Source organism: Cynocephalus volans, chromosome 13 (genome assembly GCF_027409185.1).
Source record: "Cynocephalus volans isolate mCynVol1 chromosome 13, mCynVol1.pri, whole genome shotgun sequence".
Classification (NCBI taxonomy): domain Eukaryota; kingdom Metazoa; phylum Chordata; class Mammalia; order Dermoptera; family Cynocephalidae; genus Cynocephalus; species Cynocephalus volans.
The window spans coordinates 12997758-13012164 of NC_084472.1; the positions used below are offsets into that span (position 1 = coordinate 12997758).

The window sequence follows — 14407 nt, forward strand, 5'->3', positions numbered from 1 at the left end:
CTCTGACCTATGGCTCCAAGGGCCTTTTTGCCAGTTACCTAGCTCGTAAACCTGCATGTGAAGGGTTTGTGAACCAGTCTGGACAATGGGCTTGAGGGTTTTGTGAGCTCCAGACCCAGCACTAGCTCGACACTTCACAAGGCTGAACTCCTTAAGGGCAGGGATCAGTTCTGCTCCGAACGAGTCTCCAGTAAATATGAGTTGAATTAACGGATGAATGGATTACCTTCACTCTGTGCCTACCTGAAAGGTCACAGGTTAAAGAATCAGATTTTGTCCTTTAAGCATTTTATCATTTAACTGCATAATTAATGTAAATATGATAAGGGAATGAGTTTGACAGGTTAAATATCGAGTGATTTTTTTGGTGTGACACTAATTTAAAAGGTATTCGACTCTAAGTAGAGATGTGTTTGAAACCAACATTCCCATAGATGTTTAACTTCATAAATCGTAAAAATGATACCAGGAAAAGTAAGCCACTTAGAGTGCTGGGCTTACCGGCCATGGTGTTTGTGGGGACCGCTCCGTGTGCCAGGCGCTCATGGGGGGCTGCTTCTCTCGTGCCTGGTGTCAGGCATGGCAGAGGCGATGGATTCGGGCAAAGACCCAATGGGCCTACGCAGTCCTCGACTCTGTTCGTGAGGGAGGCCGGCAGCTCCAAGTCCTTCCAGCACGGCCCAGCCCGGCCGAGAGCTGGCTGCTGACACCCACCCTGCATGGCGGTGGCACCGTGTGCTGGGTGCAGGGACCCGGGGCCATGCTGCGGCCCAGCCCGGGCGGTGCTGGCCAAGACCTCGGGTGCCTTCATCTGCATCCTGGACTGCATGGAGCGAAACGAGCGGCTCGAGCTGGAGGCCTTTAGGCTGCGGCCGCTGCAGACCAGGCCCCGGAGACAAAGCCCAGGGCTCCGGCCGAGGGTGCTGCGGCGCTCGAGCTACAGCCACTCGCAGGTGGATCGCCTTCACGGACTCAGACGCGGACGGCATGGCCATCTTGACCGACGTGGCCATCTTGACCGACGTGGCCATCTTGACCGACGTGGCCATCTTGACTGATGTGAAGGAAAACACCCGCTCGCTCAGCTCCATCACCGGCAATGCCTTGTGGAAGGCGAGGGAGAAAAGCCCACTCACGTGGCACTTGTGGCAGTCCCGGAAGGGTCCCTGCTGTGGCCAGGAGCACAAGTGCCTGTTGGGGGACGCCCCAGCAAGCCCCTCCTCCCAGAAGCTGACCGGAAGGCTGAGCAAGACCACGAGGCTGTGGAGAGCGGGAACCACAGAATGAGAGAATGCCAGGCGTGCCTGAAGAGGGACGTGCGAATGAGCGGACCACGGAATGAGGGAACGCCAGGCGTGCCTGAAGAGGGACGTGCGAATGAGCGGACCACGGAATGAGGGAACGCCAGGCGTGCCTGAAGAGGGACGTGCGAATGAGCGGACCACGGAATGAGGGAACGCCAGGCGTGCCTGAAGAGGGACGTGCGAATGAGCGGACCACGGAATGAGAGAACGCCAGGTGTGCAGAAGAGGGACGTGTGAATGAGCGGACCACGGAATGAGAGAACGCCAGGTGTGCAGAAGAGGAACGTGTGAATGAGCGGACCACGGAATGAGAGAACGCCAGGTGTGCAGAAGAGGAACGTGTGAATGAGCGGACCACGGAATGAGAGAACGCCAGGCGTGCAGAAGAGGAACGTGTGAATGAGCGGACCACGGAATGAGAGAACGCCAGGCGTGCTGAAGAGGGACGTGCGAATGAGAGGACCACAGAATGAGAGAACGCCAGGCGTGCCTGAAAAGGGACGTGTGAATGAGCGGAACCACAGAATGAGGGAACTCCAGGCGTGCAGAAGAGGGACGCGCGAATGAGCGGACCACAGAATGACGGAACTCCAGGCGTGCCTGAAGAGGGACGCGCGAATGAGCGGACCATGGAATGAGGGAACTCCAGGCGTGCAGAAGAGGGACGTGCAAATGAGCGAACCACAGAATGAGAGAACGCCAGGTGTGCAGAAGAGGGACGTGCGAATGAAGAGATCAGGCAGGAGGATGAAGCAGTGAAAAAGATGCTTGCAGAAGCCACGGGCGTTTGAGGGTGGACGAGAGCCCTGATGTCGAAATACGTATAACGCTGTGTGAGGGTGATCCACCCACACCCAAGGAAGGCTCAGAAACACAGCCTGATGAGGAAGAAGTTTCCCCACCAGAGATGGGAGCTGCCATTAAGACCATCCGGCAGTTAACGGAAAAGTTTAACTTGGATCTATCAACAGTTACACAGGCCTTCCTAAAAAATAGTGGTGGGCTGGAGGCCACTTCCTCTTTTGTAGGGTCTGGTCAGAGGGCTGATGGATACCCCATTTGGTCCCGACAAGATGATACAGATTTGCAAAAAGATGATGATACCAGAGATGCATTGGTCAAAAAATTTGGTGCTCAGAATGTAGCTTGGAGGATTGAATTCTGAGAGAAATAATTGGTATGATAATAAGGAAAGAAAGAAGGGATGGCTGATGAGGCAGGTAAAAAAAAATTTTGTGGCCGTTGAACTTTAAAGAGTTCTTATGTTCGAACTGACATTGATCTTCTGACCAGTGCTGCTGTTGCTCTGTGAGTCCTAGATTTTGTAGCCAAGCAGAGTTATGTAGGAGGATAAAAATAAAAGAAATTGGTTATATTTAGAGCTGTCCCTGGCAAATATCAGTGTGTTTATGAAAGGAAAATCTAAACCAGAGAGGGGTTGGTCTTCTTAGTAGTGGCTCTTTGCTGGAATGAAACTCCTGCTATATTGTTAGCAGGGGCTAGAAACAAAGTCAAAGAAGGAAAATTAGGAGGCATAGTTCTTTTCAGGCAGCATGAATAAAGAACCTCCTATCTGTTGGAAGAAGCTTCACTAGATTATGATAGATGCTTAATCTAGAAATATGGGAAGATTTCATTACAAGGCCTTGAACATGGACTATCCCAAACCCTTGCATCCCCTCGTGAGCTCCAATTTCTAGACTGCTTTGAAAATCCTATATTTCCTTTGCTAACTTAATATTTTGGGACCCTGCTACTTGGCTGTTCTTTTCAAGTCCTTCTAAGTCAAGTCTCTAGTACGTTTCTGTACCTACCATTCAGTTTTGTTCAAAAGACAAATCTAGAGTCTTATTCTATTAATAGTAATTTTTAATTTATTGAGCATAGTTTTTGTGATAAAGATTGTGTTAGATTTAAAAGTGGATTGATTCTACTTTGTTGTGATGCTTTCATTATTGAACACAAATATAACTTTGTATTTAAAAAAAAAACAAAACAGTAAGCTGTTTAGGAATACACAGGTCCCAGAGCCCTATGTAAACTTAGACTATCTCGTAGATAAGCTTTGCAGGTCAGTTGGTAAGTCTGTGACTGAAGGCACGCAGTGTGTGACTGAAGGCACGCAGTACTCTGAAGTGCGGGAAGAGCAGGTTGGCCTCGTAGGAATTCAGATGGCATGTGAACAGGCTGGATGCCCAAGCCCACGGGGACATGGCCTGGAGGTGAGGGCAGCTGTGTGAGTGCTGTGAAAAGTGGCTCAGGTTTTCAAGGTTTTATATTCATTGAAAGCAACAGAGACTACCACAGCTGCCATTTTAGTTTTCAAAGTTTAATGTAAACTGGACCTTTTCTCAGGGAAAAGGAAATTAGTAAAGCTTCAGACACTTGACAGAGTGACATGGGATCTAATCTTTACTATCCTCAGAAACATTCTTCTAGAAAGGTTATTCTGTTTAACTAACAAAATTAACACTGAAATACCGAGAGGTTAAAGCACCTATGATTAATAGCTGAGGCAGACAGGACAGGACCAGCAGCAATGAGCTGATCTGACTCGCAAAGCTCTGTGAAACACATTTTCAAGATTTTGGAAATTACACACGTTTATATTTAGATAAAAATCACTGAATAGATGGCCGAATATATTTAAGACAAGCAACCATAAGGCACACTCAGAATATCTGAGAGGGACCCATGAACCAGTACTTTCAACAGTGGTCGACGGGGACTCACAAGAAACGAGAGGTGACAAACTCCAGGGCAGCTGATAGAGTAAATGTAAAGTTAGCACTGGACCCACCACACATCCAATCAGATTAAATCCTTAAAATTTCTGTTTTTCAGATGAAAAAATGGTGTACAAAGAGGTTATATAAAAGCATATATTAACACCAGTGCCATGATTTTACAAAACACCAACAGTCTGTCTAATTTTGGAGTAAATTTACACAATCTCAAAACCTGGTATTCGATGATCTTTCTTGGATGGAAGAATGGAAGGAGCAAAAGACCATGGTCACTGCTGGAAGACACTCAAAGTCCAGCGCACCCTGGTGGGTAGCCAGAGCATCTACTTCCCATGTAAATTTAAGGCAAACCAAATGTAGATGGGTGGGTTCAAGCTGTTGTCCCATTACACTTGTGCTCACCATCCAGCATCCAGTGGATTATGGAGAACAGGAGAGGAGGAGAGAGAGAAAATCAGAGGGAAAGGATGTGTTGGAGTTCTTTCCATGGATATGAGTCAAGGGGCCACCTTCAGGTTTCATTTTCTCCTGATCCAGGATCTGGTGCTTGTATCAGGAGGGAAAAGTCCTGCAGATCCAGGATCTGGTGCTTGTATCAGGAGGGAAAAGTCCTGCATACGTAGAGTAGAAATAAACCTGCCTTGACCAGGGGAAAGGAAAGAAACAGACAGACTGTGCTTCTGTGCCTTACACATTTGGGATCTTACTGAATTATTCATCTTTCACCTGTGTCCATGTGCATAACAAGTTATAAGGGTGTGGCTGATGAACTTTAATGTGGATAAGAATCACTAGCTTGTTAACAATGAAATTTCTGAGTTCCCTCCCAGAGTCACTGATTCAGTGCATCTAGAAGTGGAGCCAGGAATCTGTAATTTAAACATCTCCCTTAAGTGAGTCTTACACACTCTTTAAGCAACAGTGGCCTAAACCAACCATTAACAAGCAGATGTACCTCTCATAATAAATTTCTGCCATAGTTTAATTCAGGATTAAAGTGTCTGTTTAGAAAATTCTTCTTCATTAAGAATGATCAGAAACAAGACAAAATAAAGTTGGTATCATAAACTACCTTGGAGCCATTTTTTTTCCCTTTGCTTGGTAATTTCCAATTTTAAAGAAAATTTCAAGTTTGATTTTGTTCTACTAAAAATGCTTTATGACATCTAGTAATAGAGCTATGTTCATATTTACCATGAATGTGAAGTGAGGGAACAATAGATTCGAAGTTCTTCCTCTTTATGCCTAAAAATAGTCATAATGCAATGTTTTCCTCTATAAAATTTACTTTTGGGGAACCACGATTTAATTTTAAATCCTATTTCACTGTGCCACACTGTGGTTCTTAATGAAATCTTATTCATGATAACTAGAATTATTTAAAGTAAAATACAAATTAAGGAAATGAGCAAGATTTTTGAAGATGGTTGTTTTTCTTGTTTTCTGATCTTTGATATGATGGAGGAAATATGTGTTTAGAGAATGGAAATTGACTATAATTTAGTGAGCACTGTGTACCAGCACTATACCAGATTTTTCACACATATTACCTCATTCTTATAAGACTCCTAAAGCATGACTCTGTTTTGCAGATAGGGAGACTGAGGCTCTGACAGGTTAAGTTGTGAAAGTCAGGCAGCTGGTGCCAGAATAAGTTGTAACTGAGATCTGTCTTGCTCTAGGGTTCCAGGGCTGGCTTCATGAACTAGCAACCCTCATGGTCACACAGGGCCCCTGAGTTTGGTTTAAACTAATAGATCTGCAACATAACCAGCGCCATTTTAGACAAGCCCAAGTACAAAATGGAGCCATCCACCTCCTCCCCTCCCCTCTCCCGTTCTCTTTTACAAGAAGCCTCATGGTTTCAGAGAAAACGAAACTTTCGGCGTTTTTGCATGCACAGAACTCTCCATTCCCATGACCTAACTCAATCCCCACCCCAGAATTACATCACCCAGCTCTTGGTGCCAACATACCAATATAAGCTGTACCACCCCCACACCTGGTGCTGTCCCCCATTTTCAGGGCAGCCCCGGGCTGTCCTCCATTTTGAGTACAGCCTGACAGATTTCTTTCTTTAATAAAGCTTGAACAGTACCTGGCCTGTCGGCTCACTTTCTTTCAAATACTCTGCTGTATCTGCTGAAATTCATAATAATTTTTGAGCAAGAGGCTCCACATTTTCATTTTGCATAGGACCTTGCAAATTATGTACTCTCTTTACTTCCATGAGCTGCTGCAGGCGAGGATCTCCCAAATGTGTCAAACTCAGAGTCATAAATTCTGATGAATTTCCACTAATGAAGAGGTAAATGTACAGATGATTTCTACTATTGGTGGGGATTGAGTATAAAGCTGTTCAGGGAAGGAACACTGGAATATTCCACGCATTTGTAAGGATTTATGCACTAATAGAGATGTGATCTCCTTATAAATTCTGCTGTTTATGTCTCTGACCAAGAACTTTGTTCTAATTTTGTTTTGTAATATTTTGTTTTAATGCATTCTGGTTACATTAGAGACAAAACATCTCTTCTAGATGCTTATCTTTCTTTTTCTATAAAAATAATACGTGTTTTTCTTGAATATAAAAGTAATGCATGTTCCCTGTAGAAAATATGAAGAAAAAACCCCCAAATTATATGTAATTTACCAAGTGGAAAACATTTGGGTATACATTGATTTTTCTTATGCATTTGTATATGTATAGGTACATATTTTTAGTTCTACTTATAGCTCTCTGTATGTATCTATCATTCATCTACATGGATCACATCATCCTTGATGTGAGTTTGAATCCAGTGGTTTCCCCTTTTTTTCATTTATTTTACCCTAAGGATTTCCCTTATGGGAAAAATGATTCTTCACCATAACTTGTTTAACAATCTTTCTATTATTAAAAATTTAGATTTGTTCTTAATGAGGCTCTGAACACGCTACCCCAAAATACAGCACCTTGTCATACTGAGTATTTTAATCTGAAGGAATTTGAGAAAAACACAGAAGCAAGAAAGTCTCTCTGACCTTCTCTTACTCTTCTCCTCTGAAGCAGGCCTATGACCCTCATGTGAGAGGCGTCCACCCTACACCCACAGGAAAGAACATCCTTACCTTTGAAGACACAGAGACACGGAGAAGAATCTGAACAAACAGGTCTTGCTAAGTTCTCTCCAGTATATCCAATCACACGTCTCCAGGACTATCTACTTCGTCAAACTTAGCATGAAAATACACATGCATATCCATTTGTCTGGACCTTTATTTCCTTGCGAAGGCTCTCATGTCATGCAAAACTTACTGTATAAATTTGTCTGTTTTTCTTCTGTTAATCTTTCTTGGTCAGTTTTATTTTCAGACCCAGGGATCTAAAGATGGTCAAGAGAAATCTTTCCTCCCCTACAGTCTCTTATTTTCAAACCTTGTTTTTTTTCCCGTTTGACTCTAAATCAAGAACATGCTTCAAGGAGCAGGGACAACTAAGTTCAGGATGGTTAATGGGGAACACATCACACACTTAAAACTGCAGATTGCGAGTCTATGAATCAGGAGGGTTTTTTTGTACTTACAGGACATACAAATAGAACAGATCATTCTATATTGTTCTATATATACCATAAGAAAATTACTGAGGCAGGCCAGGCAGTCCTGGTGCCACTGAACGACAGAATTTAACTGGTAAATGAAAAAGGAGAGGGAAAATACTATTTGCAGAATCTTTCCAAATGTCAGCCTCTTTAAAAATCAAGAAGCTAATTATTTACTGCACAGACAAGTCACCAAGGCAGAAAAGAACGTGGGCGGCCTTGGGATTTGATTATTTCCCCGGAGCAGTGATTATATGCATCAGCATCTATTCACTTACATGCTAATTAGAGGCTTTGTCTTCATTGAAGAATCTGCTCCTTTTGTTTAATTCAGCAAAACCAGCTTAAATCAGAAGTTTGCTGTGTAGGAAACCTTTATCCTCTCCTTATCTCAAGAGAAACTTCCTTCACATTCTGAGCAAGATTCTCAGTTTATACTTAGTCTAGATGTAGAGCTGTCATACAGCATTTTTAGAAATAGATATAATGACAGACATATGGAAATAGTTTGAGAGCAAAAGCTTCTAACTGCCAGTCTCTGTTTTACAAACTTTACAAGCCCAACGTCCTTTGATGTAGCTTGCAAATCACAGGGCTTCTTGGTGGCAATTCACACTGATGATCTCAGTCCCTGTCCCAAGAGAAAACAAAATGTGTTTTTCCACTTGAAACACAGAGGGATTTCCTTAGATAACCTCAGATCACAATTACCTGGTCCAGTCAATCAACCTGAAGTTACAGTCCTGGAGTTTTCTGTGACCTAGCTCCCTCTTTTTTTCAGTGTTTCAGAGGTCTTTCTATTTACATTCTCTTTGGAATTCTCCATTACCTTTATTTGATTACTTTTTTGAAAGTGACTATTGACTTTGCTATCAACTTGATCTGATTTAATAATTTGGTAACTTAAATGAAACTTAAGCAAGGTAGAAAGAGAAAAAGAAGGCCATTTGTGCCAAATAATTACCTTTCAGTTCTTTGAAAGGTGGAGATTGTAGAAGGCTCAACTCTGCTTCTCACCTGCGGACACAACCTAAGCAACCATAAAGCTGGGACCAGGTACAGTGCAGAAGAATGTGGTAGGATGGTGGGCGGGGAGGGTGTGTTGGGGGGAAGGACTTGGAGAAGCTCTCTAAAGTGGGAAGTGCTAAATAAAAATGGCACTGATGGTATTGTTACTTATTAACTTAGTTAACTAAGTAAACTAGTAACTTAATCATTTGATTAATGTAAACATTTCATGGCATGCACTTTCCTATAAGTGCCACTTTAGCTGTGTCCCACAAGTTGTGATCTGCTGTGTTTTCATTTTCCTTCTATTCAAGATGATTTTTAAATTTCCATTGTGGCTTTTTTTTGACCTATGCGCTATATAGCAGCATTTGTTTAATTTTAAGATACTAATTTACTTCGAAAAGTTCATGAAAAAATAGAATTAAAAGATATTATGAATCTCTCCATGAACTTTTTGAAGTACCCTCATATTTACGAATTTTTCTATACTTTTTTTTTCTTTTAAATCTTATTTAATTCCATGGTGGTCACAGAATATGTTTTCAATTCTTTAAAATTTGTTGAAGTTTGTTTTATGGCCTACAATATGATTATTTTGATGAATATTCCATGTACACTTAAAAAAGAATGTATATTCTACCGTTGTTGGGTGGAGAGTTCTAAAAATGTCAGGTCAAGTTTGTTGTTGGTCAATAGTATATCCTTTATGATTTTCTGTCTACTTGTTCTGTTAATTACTGAGAGATAAGTGTTGAAGTTTCCAACTATAATTGTGGATTTGCTTTTGTGATCTTCTTTCAGATCTGCTGGTTTTTGTTTCAGGTATTTTGAAGATCTGTTGTCAGGTGCATACACATTTGGAATTGCTAAGTCGTCTTGGTGAATTGACCACTTTTATCATTATGTAATGCTCCTCTGTATCCTCATTAATATTCTAGATCTGAAGTTTACTTTGTCTGATACATACATACAATACATACAAAAAACCACTCCAGGTTTCTTTTAATTAGCATTTGCATGGTTTATATTTTTTCCATTTTACTCTTAACCTGTCTTTTTTTTTTTTAAATGGGTTTCATGTAGATTGTGTAGAGCTGGGGTTGCTTTTTTATGAGTTGACAATATCTGTCTTAATTTGGTATGTTAAGACTATTTACATTTGTGTAACTGATATGTTTAGATTAAAACCTTACATCTGACTGTTTTCTATTTGTTTCATTTATTATTTGTTCTCTTTCCCTCTTTTTCTCCAATGAATATTTCCTTTGAACATGTTTTAGATTTTGGAGCATTTTGGATTTTGGATTTTTGGATTTGGGAAACTCAATCTGTAGTATTTATGCCTTCTTCTCCTAGGCCTTTAGTGCTGGGGCTGAATCAGTCTAGCTAACAGTTGAGCTGGGTGTGGGTTTTGCTGTTGCTCTGGTTAACTTCAGTGTACTAATTCCTCTAGTGTTCCCTTGTGCCTAGGCTGTGTCTAGGATGCCACCCTCAGCATTCTGCCTTCTTTGTGTGCCTGCCACACACAGGGGGTCCTCTCTTGCTCGTGCCATTCAGAAGGAGAGTGCTATCTCTTGTTACTTGGCGCTTATCAGGCCAGTGGGGGTGGGGGTGGAGCAGAGGCAAGGTTTTCTGTTGTCTTGGTTCATCATTAGTCATAGGGAGGAGCTGTGTGGCTGGGTCTTAGGCTTGGGGCTTTCTCCACGGTCCTGCCCCTCCTGCCAATGTCAGTCAAACTCCGCCATGTGTCTGTGGTAGGTCTCCTGTGGGAGACAGCTTCCTGCTCCTCCCCTACTGGTAGGAGACATCTGATGATATTGGGGCAGGGTCTTAGGCTCAGGACTCTTTCCCAGGGCTCGCCCAGGTGTACAGGTTTTTTTGTTTTGTTTTGTTTTGTTTTAAATCTTTTATTCTTTCCTTAACCAAAATGGGTCACACTTATGCCTAGGGACAACATGGTTTGCTGTCCTTTCTCTAGCAGCTTAAGGCTATTGTTCCACAGCAGGAAAGGGCCAGATGGTGCTTCATATTTCTCCCAAAGTGGCTGTTCACCTCCTCCAGGCCTGCACCACCAAGGGAGGCTCTAGCCTGTCTCCAGTTCTGTCCTTGATCCTTCTTGTGAGCCCCGAGTAGTGATCCGTGGAAAAGAGACTGTGACTGAGTGGGATCCCCCCTTTGTGTCTGTGGCTTCCAGGGGTGTACTCTCACACTAGCCCACACTTGATCTTTAGCAATTTGTTACAAATTTTAGCTGATTTTTTCTCTCGTGCGGAGGCTGTTGTCTTTTCCTCCCTGGAGGAGCTGATCTTTCTCAGGATTTCAGGCTACTTGATGGATGCGTGACTTCAGCTCTCTGAGGGTCTGTCTCTCACTGATCCTCTGCAGTGTGCTCAGGCCATGTGGGGATTTCATCATCTGCTGAACTCATTCTGTTCTCTGCCCCAGAGCCATCCTTACTGCCCCCAAACACTCTCTGTCCTCCCTATTTCTATCCATCACATCTTGTCTTAAATTCTGCCTTCTCTGTGATGCCAATCACAACTGCCCTATCATAATTGTTCATCATCATAATCAATCACAATTGCTCTCTTGGTCTTTGAAATCCTTGTTGTACTTTGCCCAAAGAACTACCATGATCTGCACAGTGCATGTCAACACTCTTGCTCTCCTTCCGACTCCAGGCTCCTCACAGGTGGGAGTTTAGGCTGATTTATCTGTGTATTCCCTGAAGTTCCAGTGGTGTGCCTTTCATGGGGTGGGAGCACAACAGACGGTTACTTTTCCAAATTGAACCAATACAGGTATGCCCCAGGTAAGGAGTACAGTGCACAAAACAATTTTGTTGTTATACTTTTGCAGCATCATAAAGCAGAGCTTCCTTAACTTGGTAAAAATAAAAGTTTTAAATGTTTCAACAAAAACATTCAGATATACTTTCCAACAAGATGTCAGAAACTATTGAATGTCAAAAAACATAGTGGGATATTTTTCTACAAAGGAGGATGTCGATATTAATCATTTAGCATCATTTCAATCACTCAATATATAATTGCTGGTTGCAGATTTCATATCAGAAGTCAAAGAAAAGTAAACAAAAAAAACTTAAAAAACCATTATTCAAGTAGTGTCTATTAGAAAAAAACTATAGAGGACATGGATATTTAAATTAGAAAATATAGGGAAAAGATTAAATGTCTTCACAGTATAAATCAATCAACAAATGTTTATAAGTCAATGAATGATACAAAAATATAGGAAAAGGCTTTTATACCCAAGGAGATAATGCAATTGATGAGACAGGAGAGATGGCCCTTTCACTACTCCAGGGCTCCAGTGATTAAGACTGGACTACAGCAGTGGTGTAGGACACAGTCACAAAGATATGCTGACTTCTCAAAAGGATAGAACATAACTGAGGTTACTAGAGGTGGGAAAGGGGGAGAAGGTAAGGGAGGAATTGGTAAAAGGCCATGAAAAACAATCACACTGTGTAATATTGAATATACCAAGTATCCTGATTTGAGCATCACATATGGCACACAGGTATTGATATTCACCTCTGTGCCTCACAGATATGTACAATCAACTATGTTTCATTAAATAAAATAAAATTTAAAAAAAATTTTAAAAAAGAAGGAAAGGAGAGGCAGAGACAATTTAAAGAAAGAACAAATGGGACACAGAAATTAAATGGGGGCAAGGGAGAAGAAATGATTTAAGATATTGCAACATTTTAATCCTGGGAAGTTGAGAAAATTAGCAATAAAATTCTGGAAAATAGAAGAGAAAATTATTGAGGACGGTAAGGGAAAAAAAGAACAGAGAGGAAAAAATAGAAGTGACCTTTAGGTAAAATGAGTTTAAGGAAAGAGGGTATTCAGGTTTGCACGTGCTTTACACTTCATAAAGCTCTTTTTATTCATTATTTTGTTTGAGATCTTTAGACATCCTGTGAAGTTCAGATAGATTAAATAAATTGTTTAATATTCTAAGTGGGGAAGTCTGAACACAAACACAAGTTTTTGGACTCCTAGCCCCCTTCAGAACACTGGGTTTGGTATCAAACCAGCTCTGTATTTGCATCTCAATTCTGTAAGCTGCCAGCTCTGTGATTTTACGTAAGTTACTTCAACCCTTCCCAGCTGCCTTTCTCATTCATACCTGTTTTCTAGGTTTGTTGTAAGAATTAAATGACATAAAGCACTTAAGTACTATAATGGGCTCATAACAAACATCTTTACAGATTTTACCTGTTAGATTACTTCTCCACCATAGCAGCTTCCCAGAGTGCCTGGAACTTGAAAAGAGAGGTCAGGATCGATCGATCTATCTATCTATCTATCTATCTATCTATCTATCTATCTATCTATCTATCTATCTATCTATCTATCTATCTATCCATCTATCCATCTATCCATCTATCCATCTATCCATCTATCCATCTATCCATCTATCCATCTATCTATCGAGATGAAGTCAAGCAAGAAAAAAAAAGTCCGGGAGGGAAGGGAGGAAAAGAGGGCAAGGTTTTTAAGGATTGAAGTGGGGTAGGGTTGGGGGATGAGGGCTGAGAACGGAGAAAACCAGCACTGATTGATTTGCTGCTGTGAGTTGAGCACATCACATAATTTCTTTTAATTTTCATAGCTGGCTCGGTGAGACAGGATGAAGTGAGAATGATGAAGTGATTTGCCCAAGGTCACACAATAAGATGAGGAGCTTTGAACTTAGGTCTGTCTGACACTTTGGCCCAGATGCTTTTTTTCTTTTTCTTTTTTAAAAATAAAGATGGTTTCTTTCCATTATAAAAGTGACTTATATTGACTACTGAAAAATTGGAAACTATCAAAGGGTAAGGGAAATAGAATTATCCAGAGATAACTCCTGACATCTCAGTGTATGTGCATTCAATCTTTTTGAATATACTTTTTCTTTGTCTCCTTGGCTTAAAATTTGGTGTTGAACCCTGATTTTGTACTTAACATTACGAAATAAGCATTCCCCATGTTATTAAAACTCTGCAAACTATTTTTTTAGAGGCTGCATCAAATCCCACTAAGTAGGGCTTTTTAATTAAATTTTATTTTTTACTTAGGATTGGTTTACTAGGGTAAATCACAGAAGAGGAATCACTGGCTAAAGTTTATACCAACATTATAGGATATCATTCCATTCCATTGTTTTGTGACGTAGACTTCATCAGTTATGAGAGCACATCAGTTCTAGCACTTCATCAGGCATTAGATATTTTTAAAACTCTTTGCTAACATGGTAGTTAAAAATGTTTTAATGTGTTTTTAATATAAAGAAGTTTGATCTTTTTGCTGCTTCATAGTGTAACCAGCTATATTGACTTCTAAATGGAATCCTGTTCAGGGTTTTTGTTCATCTGTTTATTGGGGTAGTGGTGTGTTTTCAATCTGTTGTGCGCTTTATGTTACAAGGATGTTGACACTTTTTATTCCCTTCATCCACATACATATACCCAGAGGCTCACACAATATTTCATGACAAAATAAGGTCTATTTGTGGAATTAAGAGACAAGTCTATTATCAGCTGTCAAAAGTTCTCGGTAAATGATTCTTGAAGAAAACATGTAATGATTATATTCATGGCGGGGCGGGGGGGTGAAGAGGCAAGCTTGCTTTCAAATATTTATAAACTGGAGTCCAAATGGGATGTTCCCAGTGATTCAATCAGTAGCAGCAAGAATGGAGAAGATGGAGATGAGGGAGGAGGAATCACAGGAACTGCAGCTGT

General features: G+C 41.2%; 1 pseudogene; it reads left to right on the plus strand.

Annotated features, from left to right (window-relative positions):
- Nucleotides 1-579: 579 nt before the first annotated feature.
- LOC134361504 (telomeric repeat-binding factor 2-interacting protein 1-like) lies at nt 580-2478 on the plus strand (annotated as a pseudogene).
- Nucleotides 2479-14407: the final 11929 nt, after the last annotated feature.